At 37.2% G+C, this 26,536-nt stretch overlaps 1 protein-coding gene across 2 annotated transcripts in view; it reads right to left on the bottom strand.

Moving 5' to 3' along the window:
* Positions 1 to 14,503, bottom strand: part of sema4ba (sema domain, immunoglobulin domain (Ig), transmembrane domain (TM) and short cytoplasmic domain, (semaphorin) 4Ba) — an 85,731-nt gene extending 71,228 nt beyond the window's left edge. Inside the window, exon 1 of one of the 2 annotated variants that reach the window (XM_051870173.1) lies at positions 14,292 to 14,503. The gene's annotated coding sequence lies outside the window, so the exon portion shown is untranslated. Of the gene's footprint in view, positions 1 to 5,380; positions 6,454 to 14,291 lie in introns of those variants that run through there. The other variant, XM_051870172.1, reaches the window with a different exon arrangement.
* Positions 14,504 to 26,536: the final 12,033 nt, after the last annotated feature.

Here is a 26,536-nt window from a genome sequence, read left to right as displayed (position 1 = left end):
GACTAACTTCTCCTCAGGTGGCTCTAAATGTCCATATCAAAGGAACTATGATTTGCTTTCATGTGTCTGCCAGAACGATTCCCCTGGCAGTGTGTAATAGATCATTTGTCCTCCCTCCTCCCCAACTTCCCCCTCCTGTCAGTAAAAATAACTAACAGACAATAGCTGTGTCAGTTAAGTGCTTCCCTATTCATGAAGCGGTGATGACATACAATCAGATTTTTTATGTATGGCAATACCTGCATTCAGCAAAAAATGCTGAAATTTCAAAACAAACTGGCCTTGAGGTGTGACACAACAAGCAAGTTTTGTTTAAAACACAAAAGAAATATTTGGCCAAGCACATAGCTCAAGAACGGTTGCACTTGACCTCCATCTCCCTGTTCAGCGTGGTACGTCCCTGTGGTGAGGACACAGCTCAGGGAAATGACTTGTCATTCAAGTCATTCAGAAGGGCCAAGAGCAAACAGAAGTCTTGTATTTGAGCCAGACCTCAGGGGGGCTTCAAATAAAACACTAAACAACTCTATCAAATGAAAACAAAAAAGAATTGCTGCTGCTTTTCTTTTCTACTTTGGCACACTGTTGCCTGGTATGAGGCAAAAGTAGATGGCCCAAAAAAATGGGTTTCAATAACCAGGACATGTCTTGAAAAAAGTATAGCCAGGCTTTTTTACTCTAGTGCTGCTGAGCCTGTAAAAGGAGCATCTGTTTTGTTTCAGCACAGCTGAGAGTAATGAACCTGGGCAAGCAATGAACTGTGACTAAAAAAAATCTTTGGAAGTCAATATTAGTTCTTAATATTCATATTACTGCCAAGAACACACACACACACACACACACACACACACACACACACACACACACACAAAGAGAAGGCACAGTGCTGCAGATAAAACACATGGTCTTACTGGAGTTTTTTTACTGGAGACTTTCTCTGTGCAATGACGTCATATATTATCAATATACTGTTTTCTTCTAACTAATATTTTTACAATATCCTTTAAACACAAAACAGATCATTTATAATCCACATTGTCACTCACAGCAGACTGTCTCTACATTCCCTTTGCGACACAATCTTTCAGTCATGAAATCAAAATTGCAGTATTTATTTTAAATGATTTATCCGTGCACATCATTATTTTTAATTCATGTGCCCTCGTAATCTTTAATCAAAGTAACTTCCCCTTCCTCTTGTAGAAACATCTCCTCTTCTCTGATGACATGTCTACTGGCGTGAGGGCGGAACAACCTGTCACTCACATGAGAACGACCAATACGACCAATCAATTCCCGATAGTCAAAATCAAGTCCCGCCCTGCATTTTTTTCGTTCAAAAGATGTTTCACGTGGACATATGTCACAGAGTAGAAAAGACTATCACAATTTCCGTTTCATGCCAACTTTAAGACAAACTGTATGATAAGGCTTATTTTAGATCAAATGATTTAACAGAACTTACTGACAGAGCCCCTAAAGGGACATGGTGATGGGAAAAATTTGAAATGGGAGGACAAAATATATTTTAATGCTTTTGCATTCGAACAAGTCCGCATGCACACAAAAAACGGGCTGCACGCGGACAGTGTGACCAGACATCAGCGAACTGATGACGAAAATTATGGCACACGGACTGTCCAAAGCAGAACATAGACAAGGGGTGTATACTTTTTACATTAAGGTGGCATTGCATGTATTTGTCCCATAAGGCAATCCCAGAATGCATTCTGTTGACCTCAGTGAAAAAATAAAATACAGCATAGTGGATGATGCAAGTTGATTATTAAAATAATTTATTAATTCCTGGAAAGCATTGTTTAAAAAAAAAAAAAAAAAATCTGTTAAAAAACAAACAACAGACCAGCCTGGCCAAATAGGGAGATCAACCTTATACCATCCTAAGCTGGTTTGCTGGTCTTAGCTGGTCACCCAGCCTGGTCAGACTCGTCTGTTGATTAGTTTTAGAGGGGTTTGGGGCACTTTAGGGCACTTTTGGCCAGCTTAAACCAGCTGAATTAAGCAGGTTTTTTAAAGAGAGTTGAGGTTTATAATTAACAGAAGTGATTTATTGCTCAATGTAATGCTCAGACACAAAATTTACTACGCACACTACGTCTGTCCTTTCAGAGGCCTTTGTCCTGGTTTATAGTTTGTGAATGTGTGAGAAAGAAACAATACAGCAATAAGACAAAGACTGTGTCAAGCCCACTCTGCTAACAATGCTACACGAAGGGCCATACGAGCCATAGCTTCAGCCAGACTAAACAGCACTCCTCCAGAGATTCCCTGACCTTGCTCAGTGTTAGGGGACACACAATCCTACCATAGTGCAACATGGAAGTGAACTCACTGGAGGACACCCCCTTCCATCGGCTCTATTTTAAGATCTCCAGCAACTTCTTTGCAGTTAAAAATCACCTGCTGCAAAGCTAAATCTTCGCAAAGGAACGCTAAGCGTCTTATAGTCAAAATGTCTGTCGAAATCCTTCAAGTGCAACATTGCGACTGTGTGAAATTTAGACATTTCCTGGGGGAAGGCTACTGCTTTTTTTTTTTTTTTTTTTTTTTTTCTCAGACTCACTGTCTGGTAGGAGGGAAATCAATAAAAACACTCACTGAGAAAACTGTTTTTTGGGCACCACATGATACATGGGCTAATCATTTAGGGAACATTCAGGCTAAAGCCATTTCATGTCTTGCTCATTGGACAGAGTCACAAAATCTAAGCTTTATCTTTTTTTTAAAAAAAAGAGAGAGGTCTCAAGTTAGTGTGCGTCTTTTGGATCAATTTATTGATGCGTGGAATATGCGATTGTGAAGCAACGCTCACATATTCCAGCCGCTCACAGATAAAGCATGCTAGCTGCAGGAGCCAACCACATCCTGAGTAAACATAACCTTCTCCCCGCTGGGAAATCATAAATTGACCCCCGACAGCCCACATGGTCCCATTCCACCAATCACAGTGGGCCATTTTTCTCAGGTCTGCAGATTTCACAGATCCTCATCACAAAAGAAAATCTTTACACTATTTGATTCTGACATTGAGACAAGCCTACTGCTTCTTTAATAAACCCCCGAGGACTTTTAAAACGCATGTACCCTTAATCTATATGAAATCTACAATTACTCAGGTTGATAAAGAACAAATTAGGACTATGAAAGACTGGATTAGAAGCTACAACTATAATTCATAGATTTATATTCACACAGTGCAGTAATTACTCGAACTTAGCAAATCAATTATTTATGCAGAATTGACATGGAGGCTGCTGGTATTTTCCGTCTCTTGATATAACAGGGAAAAATCCTCTGGATAAATTAGTCATGACCACATATGCACGTGGAGCAGCCCAGACACATAAAATATTAAAAAATTGCAAAAGACAAAGTATGGGATTTTACAATGAGCTACCTCTGAAACAATTTTAACTTTATGTGTATATATATTACACACACACACACACACACACACAAGTTGGGTTGAAAATGGACAAACCCAGCGATTGGGTTAAATGTTTCCCCAACGTGCTGGGCAGTTTTATTTAACTCAACTATTGTTTAAAAATTATATATGGCTGGCTTAAAATGACTAGAGGCAACAATAATAATCAAAAGGTGAACATTTATTAATAAGCAATTTAATAAATAGTTATTGTTTCATTATTTTTTATTAAACTTGTTAATAAATGTTCATTTATTAAACATATTAAAAAAATGTTAATTTCCAACATATTTTGGGTTCATTTTAAGCAAGTGATACAGTAATCTTTTAATAATTGTTGAGTTAATAATAGTTAAATAAAACTACCCAGCAGGTTGGGCAAACATTTAACCCAACCACTGGGTTAAAACAATCCAACCGCTGGGTTAAAACAATCCAACCACTGGGTTAAAACAACCCATTCGTTGGGTTAAAACAGCCCATTCGCTGGGTTAAAACAATCCAACCGCTGGGATAAAACAGCCCAACCGCTGGGTTAAAACAGCCCATTCGCTGGGTTAAAACAACCCATTCGATGGGTTAATACAGCCCATTCGCTGGGTTAAAATAATCCAACCGCTGGGTTAAAACAACCCATTCGTTGGGTTAATGCAGCCCATTCGCTGGGTTAAAACAATCCAACCGCTGGGTTAAAACAGCCCATTCGTTGGGTTAAAACAATCCAACCACTGGGTTAAAACAACCCATTCGTTGGGTTAAAACATCCCATTCGCTGGGTTAAAACAGCCCATTCGATGGGTTAAAGCAGCCCAACTGCTGGGATAAAACAGCCCATTCGATGGGTTAAAACAATCCAACCACTGGGTTAAAACAACCCATTCGTTGGGTTAATACAGCCCATTCGCTGGGTTAAAACAGCCCATTTGTTGGGTTAAAACAGCCCAACCGCTGGGTTAAAACAACCCATTCATTGGGTTAAAACAGCCCATTTGCTGGGTTAAAACAACCCCTTCGTTGGGTTAAAACAATCCAACCGCTGGGTTAAAACAACCCATTCTCTGGGTTAAAACATCCCAATCGCTGGGTTTGTCCATTTTCAACCCAACTTGGGTTGTTTTCAATCCAGCATTTTTTAGAGTGTACACACACAAACACACACAAAATAACACACATATATACACATTATGCATTTCATACAACTGGAGTATAACAACAAACAAAAAAAAATACTGGCAATTCTGGAATTAGAAATCATTGATTGTGTTTAAGTAGATTTTGTCCATATCATAAATGGAGGAAGAAGAAAAAAATGCAAGAGCTGCAAGAGGGGCTTACCCTGTCCATACTATGAAGCATTGTCCACGCACACACCCAGTCCCTCATGCATAAATATGCAGGAAAATCAATCTACATGTCACATTCATGCTGGACAGGAACATATTTCCCACACAAGCTCAGCATAATTTATAAGTCTTAGTAGACAAAGTAATAAAACCTTTACAAAAAAGCACAAGCTGGAACTTCACCTGTTCATTTAAACCTACAGATTAAAACAGACATTCTTACTTTCAAGCCACAATGAAGATCCATTCAGAGCTCAATCCTCTTTTGAAAAGGCTGCAGTCCAGGTGATATGCTGACCCAGCTATGAGCCAGCACAGGAATCCATCCTCTGCTATCCATGGTAACCAACACCTTACTAGAAGCGGTGTGTGCGTGCATGCGTGAGAGCCACAAGAGAGGAGAACTGACAGCGGCAGCCACGGGAAACCAAATTCAATCTATTGCCATGGCACCCGGTGCAGGCTTTCAGGACACAGACCTTTCCATTCAGCTGTGCACCAGACCCTAAGCCCAAATCGCTGTCCTGCCTCGCTCCCGTTCTTTTAAAACCTGCAACACATGCCATTTGTCAGATGAGAGAGAAATTACCTCCGCCGACGAGAGAGGGTCTTTTCCGCGAACGGGCGAGCCCCAGCCGTCACAGGGAGAAGAGGAACAGTAGCTCTGCAGGGATCCCCAGAGATGCCCAGGGCTGCAGCTCACACGGCACAGCGCATACAAACGCCAGCCACCAGCAGCAGCAGCAGCAGTGGCAGAGGATGGGAGGGAGAGTGAGAGAAAGAGAGAGAGAGGCAGAGAGAAAACGAGAGAGAGAGAGAAAGGGGGAATGAAACGCAGCAGAGGGGGGCTGCTCATTCTGAGGCAGCCAGGCACATTACATCATTGCTTTCCACTCCTGAGGAGGCAGAGCTGTGGAGAGGGGAGAGGAGGCACTCCCCTTTACACCTTCTGTCTGATAACGTAAGAACCTGCAGAGGAAAAATACACTGCAACCATCTCAAACTGCTATTGTGGAACGGATTATCATCAGATTGAAATGGATTTTACGTTTATGCACAATGGCTTTACATATGTACACACACCCTTTTTGGCATCAATAATGGATGGCAGTATGAAAATCAAATAACGCAGTTATATTAATCTCTTTCAGTTGGCAATCTAACCCTCATTGCGAAGGAAACAACTGTTTGGATAAAGTCCCCCTGTGGTGAAAATCAAGTTTTTAATATTGTTTATATATCTATGAGGTGTTATTGATATGCTTTAAGACAAACCATGTGCAAATTCATAAGTCAACACCATTGCTGAGTATTTTGTCCTTAAAACTGCAGTGAACCAAAGACAGTCTCAAAAACGCGGTTTGAAATCGCTGGTGTTTCTGACGTCACAAACTACCTTGTAACCAATCACGTCAAAGTGTGATCGTCAACGAGTGGATCTCTGAAGTAGTGCGAGTGAGTGGAGGTGGGGATAATTTGCATTTTCATAGAACCATGTATACTAAATGAAGCAAGTGTGTAGAGTTACATTCAAGCTATTTTAAGGCATGAAGATTTTTTTTTCAAGGAAAAAAACGTTTAAATATGTCATTTTTGTGATCAAAGATGAGTTTTAGAGGATAAAATTATTGACTACAGGGGGACTTTAACTGGAATTTACAGGAATTAAATCCCCCCCAAATACATTTAAAGGGATAGTTCACCCAAAAAAGAAAATTCTGTCATTAATTACTCACCCTCATGTTGTTCCTAACTCGTAAGACTTTCGTTCATCTTCGGAACACAAATGAAGATATTTTTGATGAAATCTGAGAGATTTCAGTTTCTCCATTGACAGTCCACACAACTGATACTTTGATGTTTCAAAAAGTTCATAAAGAGATCGTAAAACTAATCCATATGAATTGAGCGGTTTAGTTCAAATTTTCTGAAAAGACTCAATCGCTTTATATGATGAAAAGATTGAATTTAGGCTTTTATTCACATATAAACATTCATCAACTCACACATCAGTTGTAAACAGAAGCTCAAGCATGTTCACATGACGTGCGAGAACCAATGAGGTTCATTCTCGAGGTTTGTTCTAGCGCATCAAGCAGGTTTGTTTCAGCTTCTGTTAATGTTTGCTGAACAATGTTTATATGTGAATAAAAGCCTAAATTAAATCCATTCATCATATAAAGCGATCAAGTCTCTTTAGAAAATTTGGACTAAACCGCTCAATTAATTTGGATTTGTTTTACGATCTCTTTATAAGCTTTTTGAAGTGTCAAAGTGGTAGTTGTGTAGCTGTCTATGGAGGGACATAAATCTCTCAGATTTCATCAAAAATATCTTCATTTGTGTTCCCGAAGATGAACGAAAGTCTTACGGGTGTGGAACAACATGAGGGTGAGTGATTAATGACAGAATTTTCATTTTTGGGTGAACCAACACTTTAAGTTCCTTGTTATAGGCTAACCTGCATTTTTTTTTTTTTTTTTTCAAATTTTCAGTTTATTCCCATTAATTCCTGTTAATTCCCATATATTTTTCTTAATTCCCATGGAAAAGTTCCAACTTTTTAAATTAATAGCCAAATGATCATGAGAGCACACATTATTCCTAACTGGCCGGCCCATTGTTAAACATGTTTCTTTATTCTGTTATATGAGAAAGTTAGGCTATATTTTCCATTTGTTTAGCACTACATAGTAACCGCAAAGCAACACACACACACACACAAAACACCTTAGCAACCTCATAGAAACACTAAAAACCAAAATCAAAACATCCTATCAATGGCATAGCAGCAAACTAAAACTCAGTCAGAACACCTTAGAATAACCACTTAGCAACACTCTGGCAACCTCCCACTACACCCTAGAAATGTGGTGGCGAGTTTTGGGCGGGCAAGCACTACTCAGAAATCTGCTTCGCTTTTAAATGGAATCAGGAGTGGCCTGTTCTACAGTCTTTTTGCCAAAGAGGCTCCAAAGATATAGAGCAGCTTCAGGCCAGTGAGGGTCCGATGTGGGAGTATGTGGTCACAGCGGTTGGCTGATGGTCCTGAGAGATGGTGCACACCGCCTTTCCATCCCCACCCACTACCACACTGCTCATGCCTGCAAACACATGAGAGTTTACCGGGACATGAACTCTTTTCAACTCTTTTCAAAGGGAATGTGAAAGGAAAAACTACAATCATGCAATACATAAGACGGCGCATGCATAAGACAGGCTGATCCTGTTTTCTTACATTTACATACAAATGGCACATTTAACTAGGAAAGGAAGCAGCAGATATTAGTATACACTATCGGTGAAATTTTTTGGAATAATAAGGATTTTTTTAATGATTCTGAAAGAAGTCTCTTAAGGGCTGAATTTATTTGATCGAAATACAGTAAAAACAGTAAAATTCTGAAATATTTTTTACAATTTGAATAACTGTTTTCTATATAAATATATTTTGAAATATAATTTATTCCTGTGATGCAAAGCTGAATTTTCAGCATCATTACTCCAGTCTTCAGTGTCACATGATCCTTCAGAAATCATTCTAATATGCTGATTTGATGCTCAGTTTTTATCAACTATTATTGGTACTCAATTATTAATAATCGTTCATATTATAATCAGTGTTGAAAACAGTTTTGCTGCTTAATATTTTTGAGGTAACATTATACATTTTTTTCCATGACTCTTTGATAAATAGAAAGTTCAAAAGAACAGCATTTATTTAAAATAAAAATCTTTTGTAATATTATAAATGTCTTTACTCTTTACTGTCACTTTTGATAAATTTAATGCATCTTTGCTGAATAAAAGTCTTTCTTTCTTTCTTTCTTTCTTTCTTAAGTCTTACCCCAAACTGTTGCAACATTTGAACATTTTAAAATATATTAAAAGTTACTATATTTTTTATCAAATAAATCAGTTAATCAAAATGCAGCCTTGGTGAGCATAAGAGACTTCTTTCAAAAACATTTAAAAAAAATCTTCATTATTCCAAACTTTTGACCGGGAGTGTAAGTGGATTATTTACATATAGTAATAAAATAATTTTTGTTTTAATAATTAATTTGCGCTGCATTAATTTGTTAAAATAACAGCCCCAATTATAAGTCAGTATACACACACACACACACACACACACACACACACACGAGTATACTGACTCATTTACTTCTCCTACACCAACTATGTACACAACCTCACATACCGAGAGACAGCAGATTTGGGAAGAACCTGACATAGCACCTTTTGTCAGGCACAAAAAAAAAAAAAAAAAACACCACCATTTTCTTTCCCAGCTGGAGGAGCCTGCTGCGATTGGCTTTGCGAAGAGACCCCGGCTATTATCTGCAGATTGCAGCCAAGTACTGACAAACAGATTTCAGAGTTGTCTTTGCTAAAGCAAAACCACTTTACATCAAAGTGATACACATTTTACAAAAAGGGGACAAGGGCAGAAAAACAGGAAGCTCTGTTATTATTCCATTCAAAGGTCCATCTCCACACAGACCTCCAAAAAAGTCTTCCCAATGTTTTGCGTTCCCCTCAATCTACTCGGCTTTGCGGTTAAATGAAGACTCCTGCCTTTTAGGACAAGAAGGCAAGCTGCTGTCTGAGTCTGAGCAACACAGAGTCAGCCAATGAAAACACAGTCCTTTTTGTTCTGCAGCAGACCTAACTAAGTGATCATGATTTATTTGCGCTAATTCCACACTCTTCAAAAAAAGCCATTGATTCATAGCAAGCAAAATCTTCCCAACAAATAGAGCAGGCCTGTTTCTGATGAATGGCCTCTGCTGTTTTCACTGGCACTTGATTTCATAGATACGATTTTTCTCAATAGTGGCAGCTGTTGGTCAATCGATGGATGGTTTGAAGAAAAAATCATGGCCTTTTGCTGCAGTGCACTCTTGACTGGGTAAACGGCAGATGTTATTGCTCAAACTCTCTCAGATAGAGGATGATATTGATGCGGTTTAGTGTCCTCTGTGGAATGTAGTGTGTTGTGCATTCTTTGCTCTGTCCTATCAGTTCACAACATGATGCAAAACAACCACCTTTTTGATACCTGCCAAATATTTCATGACTCTTGTCCTTTAGCTATGCATTATTGATATCAATAAAAAGGCCTGATTTGCTTCTATTATTGTACAGTCTGTAAGCCTAAGCCAGGTCATAATTACAATCATTTTCATGTATGAACTGATAAATGACAAATAAATTTGTCTAAATAAATAAAAAATAAAAAAATAAAATAACTAAAATAAGCCATTTTAAATGCTACACAATTTAGCACTATATGAAAAATGGATATTCATGTTGAGATTTGCTAAAGATAACATATACGTAATTACATCATAAGTGTTCTTAAAGATTAACTTTACAGAAGCATCAGATGATGGTGAAATAAGCATGCACAATCGACTAATAGTAATACCAATAAATAAAATAAAATACAAAACATCTCTGATTTTGTACACTGTAAAAAATTATTTTCATGATTTGTTATCAGAACATTTTTTCTTGTGTCAAATTACCTTAGATAATTAATGTGGTTCAGATATAGGGCTGGGCGATATGGCTGAAAACTGTATCACGATATCAGTGTTTCATATCGGACGATATAGATAATTATTGATATTTTTTATGACCCATTTAAAATAAGGACCAGGAGAAAAATATATTACATTTAAATATTTTTATTTTAAACTTAACCTTCCTCTGATCATAATCCCCTCAGTTATTAAGACAGAAATGTCAACAACCATGGAAAACTACAGCTACAGCTACAGATGTTGTTGGTTGAATACGGCTGTGCTCCAAAGGGTGAGCACGGCTAAGGTGGTACATCAAGTTCGTAGTATTACCAGTCTTGGCGGGGACGACGGTCTTGCATAATCTGCAGACGACATCGGTCTGACTACGGTCAGACTTATAATATCCAAAAAACTGCCATACTGGCGAGCTGACTTTTCCTCTTTTATTTACAATTTCCTCGCTCGCTGCGGCACTCATTTTCTGCTTATCAGTCGCCGGTTACTGAAGAGGAATCCAGCAGACCAGCACGAGACAACGATATGGCGCAACCAAATATGATACTGTTACATGATTGGCTGTTATTGGCTGTTGCTAGGTTACCAGAGAGCGAGTGCCTTTGTTAATGCAACCAAACTTGCTTCGCAACCTCTGTTTTCTTCCGACGAAAAATAAAAAATATCGAACGTTTTATCGAACAAATTTTTTATTGATATCGATCACGTGTCTATCACGATACATATCGTTATCGTTTTATCGCCCAGCCCTATTCAGATAACATAATATTTTGAGTTTCTGTTGATTAATCAATCGCCTTCACTGTATTAACTTAATTTTTTTCATTTCAATGAACTCAATTTTAAGGCAACCAGGTAACTTACTTTTTTAAAGTTAAACGAACAATTCTTTTTTTTACAGTGTACAGCCTTTATGTCAATTTTGAATGTCATAACTTAATTATTCAAACTAATGTTTTGATTTGCTAAAGATTGTATTTCACAGTGTTATTAACTCTTTCAACGCCACTGACAGAATTATCCACCATTTATGACACAATGCACTGACGGAATTTTCTGGCAATCCAAGCTGTTATAATGTAGGAGGTGCTATTACGCATCTTCTGAAAGAGTACAGAATCTCCGGATCAAAACACGGGCAAAGAAGCAGCAGAAACAAGTGATAGAAGAGTTAAACTATTGGGCTGCATCTGAAATTGCATACTTCCCTACTATATAGTAGGCAAAAAACAGTATGTGACAAAAGTAGTATGTCCGAATTCACAGAACTCATAAAAGAGTAGGCAAAAAGTACCCGGATGACCTACTACTTCCGGTGCGATCCTGAAGTGTGCAAACGATGGACATCGTTTATCTCATGAGGCCAAGGGAGAGGATTTGTGAATGGCAGTGAAGCGACACAACTGACGCTGGTAGGTCACATGATTATGACAACATGGCTAATGTAGTACGGATTGCATTCATACTACACACACTTAAATCCAATATCGACCAATACCAATAAATAAAAATCACACTATGCCGTCACACTTTATATTAGGTGTCTAACTACTATGTACGTATATAAAAAAGCTACAATCAAAGTCCCTTTAAGGCAAGTCATTTCACTCGGCAGCCATCTTTGAAACGCCTCTCGGGCAGCTATTTCAGTATATCTCTTTGAATGGGAAAACATCAAATTCTCCAAAGGTGTTCACCAGGCTTACGATTAAATTTCATATTTGAAATCGTCAATGAAATCTGACAACCGTTTCATAAATGTTGTTTCTAAACAATCAAAATCATGACCAAAAAAAAAAAAAAAAAAAAAAAAAATGCATTTTTCAGGCTGGACCAGTACAATTTACAATAAGTGCATTGCATCAAATGATTAATTTAAATGTTAATACATAATAGTTAAAAACACTTATACAATGTTGGACCTAAAAAAAGGTTTTTATTTGATGGTCATTTTGTTGTATTAAGAGACTTCTTCTGTCATCTGAAGACTATCCACAACTATTATAACTGGCTGATTTGCCCTTCACCACATCAAAACTGTATAAAACATCATTGTTCATGTACGCCCAAACAGACCAGAATAATAATGAAACATTGTCTGTTTCATATTGGGCTTAATACGTATGACGAGGATGGGACAAAATACAGTCAAATGTCTTTTGTGAGTCCCTTAGTGTCTTTGAGAGCCCATGAATGACATTCCAAATATGCCGTGTTGTAGGTTGACTGGAATGCAGAAAACGGATTAGACTGTACTGTTTTCCATCGTGTACAAAAACTCCTCTAACAGGGCAATGCCTTAGGCAAAGAGAGAAGCTGCAGGAATACAAACACCATGGCAAAAGAGGTTGACCTCTAGCTGTGAAGATTTGTCCTGCCTAAAATCCTTGAGATATTACAGTGGAACAGAAGGCTACAGTGTTTTCTGCTATTATGGACATGCTGATTGCTGCCAGTTTTTCAGGTTCAGATTACAGATTGTTCTAAAGTAGTGTCAATGTCTGACCATGACAGGGAAAAACCCCTTAGTCTATGAAAAAAAAACGGGAAGAACCCAAGCTCAAAAGGGAAACCCATCCTCTTCGAATTGACCTGTATGAGTATGATATTATATGTTTTATGTGGTTACAATGATTACCCTTAAACTCTGGCATGAAATTGCATTAAAAAACTAAAACAAAATAGATTTAGTTTAGGAGCGAATAGACACAGGAAATAAGCGAGAGTCTGACAAAAGAAAGCAAAATGATCCAAACTATTACTTAATAGTTATACATTACCTATACCAAACTAAAATCCTTACCTATTTAAACTATAAGGACACATTAATTTGATCAAAAATGGCAGTAAAGACAAAAGATTTCAAATAAATGCTGTTTTTTTTTTTGTTTTGTTTTTATTAAAGAATCCTGAATAAAATGCATCAGGTTTCTACAAAAATATTAAGCAGTCACTATTTTCAACATTAATAATAATAAATGTTTTTTGAGCACCAAATCAGCATATTAGAATGATTTCTGAAGGATCATGCGACACTGAAGACTGGAGTAATGATGCTGAAAATTCAGCTTCGCATCACAGGAATAAATTACATTTTAAAATATATTAAAATAGAAAACAGTTCTTTTAAATTGTAATAATATTTTACAATATTATTGTTTTTACTGTATTCATAATACTCTAATGTAGGCTGCATTTCTGTAATAAAAAAAATAGAGTAAAAACAATAATATTGTGAAATATTACCACCATTTTAAATAACTGTTTTCTAATTGAAAATATGTTAAAATGTAATTTATTAGGGTGATCAAAGCTGAATTTTCAGCATCATTACTCCAGTCTTCAGTGTCACATGATCCTTCAGAAATCATTCTAATATGCTGAAGAAACATTTCTTATTTTTAATGTTAAAAACAGTCTTGCTGCTTAATATTTTTGTGGAAATCATAATTTTATTTTTCAGGATTCTAAGATGAACAGAAGGTTCAAAAGAACAGCATTTATTTGTAAGATTATAAACATCTTTACTGACACTTTTGATCAATTTGATCCACCCTTGCTGAATAAAACATTAATTTCTTTAAAAAAAAAAAAACCTTACTGACCGCAAGCTTTTGAACAGTAGTGTAAATAACATTTATTTAAATTATAGCAGCACAGTTCATCAAAATTCTGCTTTTTAAATTACATTTATATCCAAATTTAAATCAATATGTGACCACCCTCTCAATCAATTTGAAACTAGCATGCACTGCGACTACAACGAAAATAAACTGGTATGTAATCATCCAAATTCCTAACAACCCGCCCTTGGATGAAAGAACACAAAAGAACTCTTATAACATCATTCAAACTTAAATATGCATTAATGATTCCTACACACCATTTTAAACAGCCTTAGAGTGCCATAAACGTTGGTTAATTGTGAAGTAATTACAAAAATGCACTCACACAAAGGGAGTCCAGTCTTCTCAGGCATGAAGTATGGTGCTGATTGATTATATTTAGCAGTGGCAGTGTGACTGCCCTCTCCCAAAAGCATTTCGCTAATTACACGGTCAGAGGTCAAAGAGCTGGCCCCTTTTGTGTCCATTCAACACTGCCAAGACAAATCAGATCGGCTGACAATCTTACTTTGTGTGTGATGCACTCTTTAATCTAGGAAAGAGGATGTGGGCTGAAAATGATCATATCAAATCACTGGATATTCGTCATGCAGGAATGGCATCCAACCTTGCATGCGTGAGTTGATTACTCAGTATGATTCATGCACTGATTTATCAACTTAAAATAGGACCAAAGGCCAAGAGGTCAAAGATCTTCTGTTGTCCTGCATGAGACTAGAATGACAAAAATGTGACATGAAAGCCATGCGAATATGCAATCAATTAAAAATGTTATATTTACTAAACAGAGCTTTTAGAGCGTGTCCTCTTCGGTATTTTGAATGATGGATGGGATGGATTTGGAATAATAAACAATTTAATGATTCCAGTTCCTTAAAGGGGTCATGACATGGATGTTTTTATTATTTTAATATGTTCCTTGAGGTTCACTTATAATGTTAATAAAGTTTTTTGCACAAAAAAACAAATATATATGTGGAAAAAACAATTATTTTCAACCTTCATTCTGACCCTCTGTCTGAAATTATCTGTTTTTAAAGGATTAGTTCACTTTCAAATGAAAATCACCCTAAGCTTTACTCACCCTCAAGCCATCCTAGGTGTATATGACTTTTGTATGACTCTACTTTATGATTAACACAATCTGAGTTATATTAACAAATGTCGTGACACGTCCAAGCTTTATAATAGCAGTGAACAGGACCAACTAGATTAAAGCTCAAGAAAGTGCATCCATTCATCATAAACGTGTACTCCACACGGCTCCGGGGGGTTAATAAAGGCCTTCTGAAGTGAAGTGTTGCGTTTGTGTAAAAGCCAGTCTGGCTTCAGAAGGCCTTTATTAACCCCCCGGAGCAGTGTGGAGTACGTTTATGATGGATGGATGCACTTTCTTGAGCTTCATACTCGTTGCCCCCGTTCAGTGCCATTATAAAGCTTGGACGTGTAACGATATTTATTAATATAACTCCGATTGTGTTCATCAGAAAGAAGAAAGTCATATACACCTAGGATAGCTTGAGGGTAGGGCTGCACGATTTATCGCGATTAAATCGCACGCTATTTGGCAAAGGCTGCGATTATTTTATGTGCAGCTTGTCAGAGCTGTACGGCTCTGTGATCAGTAGTAAATGCTCTTCCATCTGAAAGCCAGAGGGCGCTCTTGCGCAGAAACTATGCGCTGCCACAGAAGAAGATAACACGCATCATATCGCTGTAGCTGAATAAACAGAAGATTGAAACGCTTTGATTGATTAAACATGACTAATAAACACACAACTGCCTTATTCTGAGTAAGAAGCCACATCATCTCACAGAAGGATGCTCAACTGTCGTTATGAAGTGAGTTTGGAGCAAAAACATGTTGTCTTTTGTTGGACAAGATGTTAATAAATGCTTCTCATGTCTGGAAAGAGTTTGACGCTTGTTGCTTTTTCAAATGTACATTATAAGCAACTCAAACTCGCAGTGCTTTCAGATGGATTAGCATTTGGAGCCATACTTCATTGATGAGCTGCCTTTGCAATTTCATAATCGCACTAAGAATCGCGTTTAAGTTCAATGTTATTTTTCGTATTGTGCGATAAATCGTGCAGCCCTACTTGACGGTGAGTAAATCTTTGGGTAATTTTCATTTTAAAGTAAACTAATCCTTTAAGGGATGGCTGCTTTAAAGTTTGTCAGTAAATGGCAACTGTTATGATTGGCTAACATCACTGCATAGGAAACAGTATCAACGCCCACTCGCTATTGCACGTGAGTTAGTGTTCTGAAAACATTATCCATATAAAACCAACATTAACAGACAAAACATTACGAAATCGGATTATGGGAACAGTTCTATTGCCAATTGATAATAATAAAAAAAAAAAAAAAAGAATTCCAAACATTTTTTTTAAAGTTACCCTGTGTTAAATGTGTTTAAACCATTTTAGAGACTGTAAATTCAATTAAAAACTGGCTTTAACTGTATATTAAACAACAATGCTAAATAAACAAAATGTGGTAACAATTAATTTATTTATTTTGTTGAATGTTTATGATTCACTAAAAGAACCGTTTCATAAAAGTGATTGGTTCTGCAATCAGACTGCACTGAATGCCTTTGACTAACTAAACAGAACCAGTTCATAAGAGTAATTTATTTGGGATCAGACTACACTGGCTGGTTGTATGTTTCACGCTGTAGATTCAGTAGGGCTCTTGCAGCAGTATCGAACAAGAAACTTTGCCAGAGTATTTAGCATGGAATTCCGTCCACTTCGGTAGAAAAATAAACATGCAACAACACGTAAACAGAATATCATTTGTTTTCCCCGGTACTTTTATTTGCTTAATTCTGGTACATTTCAGCATGTCATGTTAAACACTCCCTTCCAAAAAATCAAAACAAAAAACAAACAAACATCAAAATCCAATCATAACTTTTAAGCACCAGCACCTTTTCTTTGGAAATATTCACAATCTGCCAAATGTAAACACCACAGATTAATATCCAGGATTTGTTCCTTCACACCCTTCCCAATGCCAAAAATCTGTACAATCCATCCCCTCAAAGCATCAGCAGCCTGTTTTCTTTGGATTCTTTCAACACTTGCTACTTTTTTAACACTCTATTCATGTCTCTAGCCGCCATCATGACAAAACTCCAAAGCTAAAAACGAAGCAATGCAAACAAATTAGTCTGTGGTTAAGAGAAAATGAGAAAAATGTTTTTTCCTCTTCAATCTATTTGCCTGCAGAGCTGCTGCTGGTGCCCCACAGAGAAAGTAAAGACAATTCTATTGCACAGTGTTACACAAATGAAAAGAATATCATTGCATTTGGGAAATATCAACAGGCACCATGAGAAACAAAGCTATAGTTTTCCTGGCTGAAGTACTATTAATCATTACTATCATAATTTAAGGAACAGCTTGGCTTTGTAAACAAGCATATAATACAGTACTTATCACCGATATCACACAGCTGCTGCACCACTGCTGAAAATCAAAACACAATATAACTGTTTATCTTGTGTTCTCCAGTCAGACTAGGCAAACTTGACCCCAAATTATCCAATAATTTTAACACGCTGCTTTAATAGAGATAAATGCCTGCTCAATTCTCTTGTCAAAACCACTGAAAGACATTATTTAATTGCAATCTGAGCCATCTGAAACTCTTCGCGATAAATGATTCCTCTGGAAGAGCACTCCAAATGGACAATTTGAATGTTATTATAGACTTAGCATGTCCCAAATGCTAATTATTTTTCAGCCTGTGATCGCACAGATAGCCTATAGCAGCAGGTAGCACCATATCTAGAGTCAACATTGAGGTTACGTTCCCAGGCCCAGAGCAATCGCACAGCAGGGTTTGATGTTGGTACAAATCTAAATGATGGACATCATGTAAACACAGCAGCTATACTGTATGTGACTCTCTCTTGCTATCTTGGAGTTAAGGATAAGGTTTATTATTAGAATAAATTCAGTTGTTGTAATTGGCAAAGTTTTGTGATGCAAGATTTTGTAACGATTCTCAGAATGAGAATGGTAAAGGTCCAGCTCTGTGTGGTTATGTAATGAGGACACAGCATGGTGAATGGTGCCATATCACTTGATTCTTGGATTTTCTATCATCTAATGAAATGACAGAGCTTGGACCTTAAAGATTGGTGCAGTGGATTATAAATAATTAAGTTTCACTTTTTGATGGCTGTAACATTAAAAAGCAACATGTTTTCCCTGAAAAGGGGCCCTATCATACACCCGGCTAGTATCAGCCCGACACAGTTATTTTCACGTCCAGCGTCCTCTTTGTTTAAATAGCAAATGCACTCGCGCCCATCTGTTCGCCCATGTGCGTGCTGGTCTGAAAACGAGGTGTGCTCAGGCGCACTGTTGGCGTGTTGCTATTTTGAGGCAACTGAAAACGACTGCGCCATTGACCAACAAAAACCTGCTCTAAAGTCAATGGCACAGTATTTTATTTATTTTTATTTTTTGGTATTTAAAGGGAGCGTTAGTAATATGCGCCTATAAGCAGGTATACAACGTGTGTACACTCTGCTTGTTACACACACAGGGACACGCAGCAGCACACAAACATGCTAAATATTAAAAATAAAAGGATTACAATGTAAAAGATTATTGCATGTTTGCAATATTGCATTATTGCAAAGTTCCATGTTTAATTCAATGTGTTACACGCCATTTGTTTGTAATTATTTGTGTAATTTAATAGCAATTTCTGAGTGAAAACTGTATTTTTTCTTTACACTATTTAGATGTTTTTCAACACCAAACCTAACCCCTTATCTCTAAACCTAACAATTTGTCAACATAAAACAATATATAAAACACCGGATTTAACAGGCAGATACAACTACATTCATAATTTTTTAAAAAAATTACGAATATTGCAAGTCTTCCAAGGTCAAAAGATTGCTTTGTGTGAGGAACAAACCCAAAAGCGACCGCTGTCTCCATCTGCCATATTTGCAAAATATGGCTTCAGTTGTTGAAAATGCATGACATTTTTTTAATCGAGATTTTTTTTTAGGATTTTGAATTAAATCTTGATAAAAAATGTGATTTATGTTGTTGAAGCTAATGTATTAGCATATGATAAAAGGGAAAAAATGCAAGAAAAATTATTTTTGTTAAAATGTTCAGTTTGTAATTTAAAAACAAAGAAAACACATATGCAGTGATTCACTTCTGCATGCTGATGACAGCTTTCACATGACATCCATCCATCTTCATCAAAACATCACAAAAAGCCTGTACATTGTGAAATCAAAGCTCAAATAAATAGGACACAGTTTTACAAGTCAACCAGCGAACAGTGTGTACTATCCAAGAAAAGCTCACATGAAGGAGGAACTCACAACATACTTCAAGGACAAGATCATAGCAAGCTCAGCCAAGCTCTTATTCAGCAGTGACATATTGAGTTCCTCAGAAAAGAGCAGGACACATTTTAACAAACTGTGTTGTGTTGCGCTCTTCACCTTGAAGAGCAAGTTCTTAGTGTCCTTGAAGCAGGACTTCCCTCAAATTGTGGGAGTAGGATCATTATACAACCTACGCACAGGGTGACCACCGTTCTCTTATTTCACTCCTACCTGTCCAGCCATCTCCCTCCCCCCTCATCCCTTGTTCCCTTTCTTTCACCGTGGTGTACTGTTCCACGTTACCTTGGCAACACAGTGGTTATGTTCTGCTCTCCATTCAGCCGGCATTCTCTTGCCCTGGAGGGCAGATGCACTCTGCTTGTCCTCCTGTCATCCACACCAAAAAAGCCCATGTGGACGGCTCCATCAAACCCCCGTTTAACCTTCACGCTGCCTGAGACAACTGCAGAAAAGAAAAGTATGACTACAGGCATCCCAAACAACAAAATCAAGTGCTACCAGATGCTCTCTGTCTTTTCATTTTACCTTCTATATGAACCTCAAATTGCATTGCAAAGATGCCAAACCGTACTCTGAGTGGGGGTTGAGGACATTTCTCTAATTGAGGAGGATGGTTGCCATGGCAACATATTGAACCGTTGCATAGGGTAATGGGAGAACACCTTACTGCTGCTTGGTTTCACCTAGCTGAAGTGACATCTCCGAATCTCTAGTGTAAATCCAGCTGAAATCTCTAGAAAATACAGACTGCTTTAATCTCAAGAGCACTTCAGCTGCTTTAATCCATTTATTTCAACATTACATGAAAGACAGCGATAATTTGTGCTTTTAGACAAAGCAACAAGGCAACAAAAAGGCTCAACACATCATTAAAACCACACGTTAGTTTGTTTATTTTCTCTCAGGTGGAGGAGGAGTATCTGAGTGTTATTAATTTGAGCGCTGACAGAACTGGTATGCTGGTATGATTAACTAACGTAACCACAGTGTTTATTCTGCACACACGCCTTGTCTGTCTCACAAAGGTCAAACACAGTTACACAAGCAAAGTTTTTATACAGCAAACTATGTAGACACAATACAAGTGTTTCTCAAACAGCCTGGATTTTGTTTTAAAACATATGTGATGAAATCGCTATGAAAACAAAATTTAATTTTTTCTGAACTGAATATTTGTAGATTTTCAAAGTATATACATATATATATATTTTATGTAATAGGATGCATGTACATACATACATATATATATAAATTAAATAATTTATGTTGTTGGGTTTTGTTTTATACACACAGACACACGCCCTTTACAAAAAAAGTTTTTCGCCCTACCGCAGTACTGCCACCTACGTCACGCGTGACCGTTCCAACATGATTACGTAATGTGTGGCGCATCGCAGAGCTAGTGCAAGACGAGCATTTGTGGAAAAGAAGTGTACTTTTTAAGAAAACGACCGATCGTTTCGCTAGATAAGACCTTTATTCCTCGGCTGGGATCGTGTAGAGCCCTTTGAAGCTGCACTGAAACTGCAATTTGGACCTTCAACCTTGGTAGCTGCTGAAGTCCACTATATGGAGAAAAATCCTGGAATGTTTTTTCTCAAAAACCATAATTTCTTTTCGACTGAAGAAAGAAAGACATAAACATCTTGGATAACATGGGGGTGCACTCAAAAAAAATATTTATTTATTTAAATATATTAGTTGTAATTAAATTAGTTGTAGTTCTTGTCTTTCTCTTTCCTTCAGTGATTATGCTTGTTAACAGCAGGTGCTCATCACTAATGTTCAATCATCACTTAATTATCTCAATAATGCCGACACTACCTCAATGATACTTTAACTCAGTAGTGTGCACACACATGAACACTAACCAGTGTTAATTAACCTGGGCATTTTTCTGCGTACTATTACATAAATCTTAAATAAATCTAAATATTAAAACTATGTAATCCAAATGGATGGAAAATTTGAATGTGATTCAATTACATAAAACTTAAATTTAGACCGAAATATTTTTTTTGAGTGTGAGTAAATTATCAGAAAATTTTAATTCTGAAGTGAACTAATCTTTTAAAGCTACAAAAGTGATTTTGTCTTTGTATTTTGTGGTTTGATTAACATTAATGACTCAGACAGCAGCGGGTATATTAGGCTGCTGTCACTTTAAAAGCCAATACACGGATCTAATACAATGATACGCATCCATTTTCTTTCTCAATTGTTTACATTCACATAAGCCATATGTGACTGTATTTACAAGGACACTCACAGAGATGGGCATTTTAACATTATTTTGTGTGTATGTGTACGTTCCTTTACAAATAGAGGCGGAAAAGAATGGAATTCTGTGTTTGCAATGTTCTCTTATTTCGCAAGCTCTGAAATAAGTTCTCTTCCGCATCTTCTTGCACTCGAATGGCTTAAAATCGCTGAGTGTTTAAGCTGACAGGACCTAAAACGTGCAAATGATAAACTTTCACTCTATTAATCCAAGAATCACAAGCGTTTCAAACCATGGTGCCTGGTCCATACAGATCACAGATCAACTACGATCCCTATATTTGACATTGCATATGCTCACATCGCGAAGTCAATGCTAAAAGGATTTATTGTTCAGCTCTAATAATAAACAGTTAACAAAAACAACATGTATAGTCCTTCTCTTTGAAATACAGACCAAATAATTGATGACTATGCTGTACGCCTCAGACTTTTGACCAGTCAAATGCTCTCTAGGATGAGAATGTCCCTTCTTCTTCGACAGACAAGGTTCGAACAAACCCAAAAGCATTTAAGGTTCGTTGCTGACTAATAGTCCCATCCCAAACAAAAATCTGCTGTCGTCCAGAGATTTCATGGTGTTTTCAAAGGACTGGAGAATAAGACTTTCAAATGACACATCTTAAAAATGTAACAATAAAAGTAAATAAAATAATTTGGAGCATAATAGGGGTGGTTGTTCCTCAATTTGAGGTCTCTGAGACAAACACTATGCTTGTTCCATTGGCCCACTTCAAAGGCAGAGACTAATAGTGTTTGTATATGAGCCTGAATACTCCAGAATTGCCCCATAAGGAGGCTGTGATCCATATCATTGCATCCTTTGGCTGCAGATCAGAGCCGGCATGGGGGAATGAAGACAGGTCTCTATTAGTAGGTCCTGCATGTAGCCAATGTACTGAATAAGCCATTTTCACAGATTCTGCATTAAACTAACAGGCAGTAACTGTTTCAAAAGAACAGATGCCCTTGGGATAATTTACTCATATGTACATGTACATGCATACTTTGTGTGTATTGTTAATATAAATATTCAGATTACTCCTGGCTGATTACAATAAAATGGGAAATATAGCACTAAACTTTCATTGATGTATACAAAAGCTTATCCATCAGATGTTTAAATGTGGAACAGCACTCAAAATCATGAACAGTGAAGCTTTCAAAATGCTAATAAATATAGACACAAAAACCAACAGCAGAGAAACCACCTCTTTCTTAATTATTCATATGTTCTGCAGAGGGCAATCCTCAACTGTGGGTGTGATTTTTTTCTTTTTTTAACAGAATAATTCACTCAGCTGTGAAACACTCTGAAGAAGAGAGAACACCACACACCACTTTCATCTTCACACTTTTTTCACACAGCTGCTGCACCTTTGAACTAGAAAGCTGTATTTCAGTAAACTGTGATCAGTGCTGGGTGTTTCCTTTCTATAAAAGTCTACTGCTTATATACATTTAGAAGGTCTTCCAGGTCTAAGGAATTTCACACACAGACCAGCCACTAGTCATGAGCCGATCACTGAAAACTGAGAACCGCAGCATTTGATCACTGGATTTACAGAAATCATTTCACATTTAAGAAGTGTTTTTTTTTTTTTCTCAACATTGCAGCATTGCATATCTAATCAGCTCCTGACAAACACATTGAATAAACACATTGTCATTCAACCATGTATTACTGTCTTTGGAAGGCTTTTGTCTTTAAAACACATTAAAATGTACAAATTCACGTCATTTCATATTTACACCCAATGCAGGGATTCCCCAACTTTTTTGTCAGCTGAACCTCTTTGACCTGATATATTTACTTCAAGTACCCCCTGAGACTTGAGTCAGGTCAATAATAAAATTAAAGGGGACATATTATGAAAATCTGACTTTTTCCTTGTTTAAGTGTTATAATCGGGTCCCCAGTGCATCTACCAACCCAGAAAACGTGAAAAAGGAAAACTTTTTTTGGTAAGCCTTTCTCTGCAAGCATGTGAAAAAATGAGCCGCTCAGATTTGGCTCCCCTAGCGATGTAGGAAGGGGATCTTATTATAATATTACCGCCCCTTAATCTGCACATTTCCACCCATAGCGCCGCCATTTTGTTTTCGCAAGCGAGGCAAAGCTGCAGATTAAGAAAATGTAAGCATTTTTAAGTAATGCAAGGTGTTTCTTCATTTCAGGCAGCTCCACTTTCTGTGTGCTTTCCCTTAGCCTCCATATGCTCTATTACTTTATGCTAGCACAAACAGAAGTTGCGTTTGACAGAAATGTATCGGTATTACTTATGAATCACCCACAAAACAGCTTACACTAACGTTACTAATGTGATGTAATTTTACATCAAACGAGGGTCAATTCAATGCTGGATTCGCACAAAAGATTATCATGACGGCACATGCTAGTCGATGAGTTGAATCAACTACATAAATTTATCCACTAACCATTCAGAAACGTCCAGTTTCATTCTAAATGTTGTAACTTCTTCCTGAGTCTCTCCATTAGTGTTCGACTCTGTGTTCAACAATGTAAGGCTGAACACCGTTACTGACAATCATCATTTTGGCTGCGTGAGATTCTCCAGCTTTGTTGTTGTTGAGCAACCGAAGCACGAGCTGTTAAAGCTCCGCCCTCTTCTAGAAAGCGGCCGGGAGCAGCAGCTCATTTGCATTTAAAAGGACACACACAACACACGCAAAGAGGGACAAATTTGACAAGTTATAATAAATGATCAGTGGGGTATTTTGAGCTGAAACTTCACAGACACATTCTGGGGACACCAGAGACTTATATTACATCTTGTAAAAGGGGCATAATAGGTCCCCTTTAAGTCAGTAATAATAATAATAATAATAATAATAATGATAAAAATTAAGTTCACAGTTCTCTGATGTTGGTTAATGGCCACATGACATGCGGGTAAACAAATAAAATATTTAATATTTGAGTGTTTTATTTGATTGTTTTTATTTAAAAAATATTTATTTTAATTTTAAACATTATGATTTAATTAATTGCTTTTCATTAAACTCACAAACCCCAGTATGGAAAACCCTGACATAATGTAATATTTAATGCCCTTCATGCTGTTGATAACAAAGAATGGATTTTTTTTTTTTTTTTAAAGATGTTTCCCTAGCTTTCCCAGAGGCCAAGACCGTTTTAAGTTACTGCTCAAAAAAAAAAAAAAAAGTCATGAAAATGCGGTTTGTGATTAGAGAACAACTTGCCAAAAATAGTACTTTGCATCAATGTCAGATGTACATTTTTTATGTAACTATTAGCTGGGTAGATTCATTAATTGTGAATTAATTTAATAGATACTTTGTCTCAAAAACAAGGCTGTTTTCCCATTCAACCAACCAGGAAGTAGCAACTAATGGCTCATGACTCAATCTTGTCATTTGATTATAAAAAATTACCTAGCAAAAGAGAAAGAAATATAAATCTTTTACTTTGCTTCAGCACTTATGATTATGGACTATCAAGTATGAATCTGTTAAAGACTCATCATGTTAATGTCTTGTGAGTTTCATATAGTGCAGCATTTACAGCATACAAAATAACCCCTCTTATAAGCAGTGTGAGGAAATAGTATTAACCTCTACGATTGCTCATTGTCAGACACTGAGGAAGCTCATCTGCCCATCTCACCCTCACGACTGAGACCAGATGCAGCTGCTGATTTAATGGTGTGTCGTGAAAGCGTTCGCTAATGTCTGTGCAGGATGTGTTTCAATGAGACTTGGCTGGTCCACTATCACAGATTAGATATGCGTCACAATGACTGACGATCATTTGTTTAGCATCCTTGTTGATCTTAATCATCCTCTCTCTCATTTATCTATTTTCACTGAATGATACACAATTTACCGTACTCGTTTGTGTGACAAAGCTCACCCCCAATCCAAACTGCACCCATGCAGCCACCCTCCCCCATTCACCCCCAGGTCTGAACGTATAGGCAGGCAGATGGGTCCGTAACGCTCTGATCACACAGGGCATTCATACACATTAGCAATTATGTTTATTTCACCATTAGTTGCGCAAACAAAAAGATGGAAGTAGTTTTAATATACACAAACATGGATACAATGTACTGCATGGCCAAAAGTATGTGGACAGCCCCTTGTAATTAACGGCTTTGACTTTTCCAGTAATTCCAGTAATGAAAAATCCTAATGCTACAGTACACAAAGACATTGTAGAGAATTGTGTGCTTACAAGTTTGTGGCAAAAGTCTGGGAAGGGTCTTGCGGTTCACTGAGGTGGAGTTGAAGAACTAGACTGGCTTGCAAAAAATCCAGACCTGGACACTTCTGGGATTAAATAAGAAAAAAAAGAAGAAGAATAAAGTGGTTTTGAATTAGAACTGTCCTGAATAACAAATGGTCCCATTTTTCAAAATGGTCATCATCATAGTTCCACTGATGTGAATGGAATACATTCTAAAATACTACTTTCCTGCACTACTTACTTACAACACTGCTAATAAATCTATAGTGCGAAACAAAAAGAGTGAAAAATATAGTCCGATTCCCGAACAAATCAGTTATTTTAAGTAAATCAAAAACAAACGGTGCAAACAGTGTAGTTAGATTAACAAACAAGTGATTCTAATCAGCCGGTTCTTTTTTTTAGTGAATCAAACACACAGGTGCAGTGTAGTCCAAATCCTGAACAAGTGACTCTAATGAAATGGTTCTCTTTACTGAATCAAAAACACACAGTGCAAACTCTTGTAGTCTGGTTCCCGAACAAATGACTCGAATGAGTCAGTTCTTTTTAGTTAAACCAAAACACACAGCTCAAACAGTGTAGTCCGAGTCCGAATGAATGACTCTAATGAGCCAGTTCTTTACAGCGAATCAAAAACCCACAGTGCAAACAGAGT

This window comes from Ctenopharyngodon idella, chromosome 18, assembly GCF_019924925.1.
Source record: "Ctenopharyngodon idella isolate HZGC_01 chromosome 18, HZGC01, whole genome shotgun sequence".
NCBI lineage: Eukaryota > Metazoa > Chordata > Actinopteri > Cypriniformes > Xenocyprididae > Ctenopharyngodon > Ctenopharyngodon idella.
This window is presented reverse-complemented; position numbering and strand designations above follow the sequence as displayed.